This window comes from Sinocyclocheilus anshuiensis, unplaced genomic scaffold (assembly GCF_001515605.1).
Source record: "Sinocyclocheilus anshuiensis isolate Anshui unplaced genomic scaffold, SAMN03320099.WGS_v1.1 scaffold552, whole genome shotgun sequence".
Lineage (NCBI taxonomy): Eukaryota > Metazoa > Chordata > Actinopteri > Cypriniformes > Cyprinidae > Sinocyclocheilus > Sinocyclocheilus anshuiensis.
Genome location: NW_015554362.1, coordinates 2,561,796 through 2,562,146, shown reverse-complemented (window position 1 = coordinate 2,562,146; position 351 = coordinate 2,561,796). Strand labels below are relative to the sequence as shown.

The 351-nt window shown below is 42.7% G+C and overlaps 1 non-coding gene across 1 annotated transcript; it reads right to left on the bottom strand.

Moving 5' to 3' along the window:
- Nucleotides 1–120: 120 nt before the first annotated feature.
- On the bottom strand, nt 121–192 carry trnae-uuc (transfer RNA glutamic acid (anticodon UUC)). Its single transcript has one exon. It is a non-coding gene; the product is annotated as a tRNA-Glu (tRNA).
- Nucleotides 193–351: the final 159 nt, after the last annotated feature.

Sequence of the window (351 nt, the reverse complement as noted above, 5' to 3'; positions counted from 1 at the left end):
GTGGGAGAGAGCGCTGTACATTCACTCCCCCCACCTACAATCCCTGCCGGTACGAGACTCAAACCCGCAACCTTTACGAGTCCGACTCTCTAACCATTAGGCCACAACTTCCCCAGGAAATGCGTTGGCCGGGAATCGAACTCGGGTCAACTGCTTGAAAGGCAGCTATGCTCACCACTATACCACCAACGCAGGTAACTGTTGTCATATATGTAATTACAAAATTTTGGACAACTTGTACAGCCCTACAACAACACAGCAAACCTTGACATTTTATATTACATTTTAAATCACAATCAAAATTTTACACGAAAAATAACGATCACTTTCAAACTCATTCAGTTATTATTT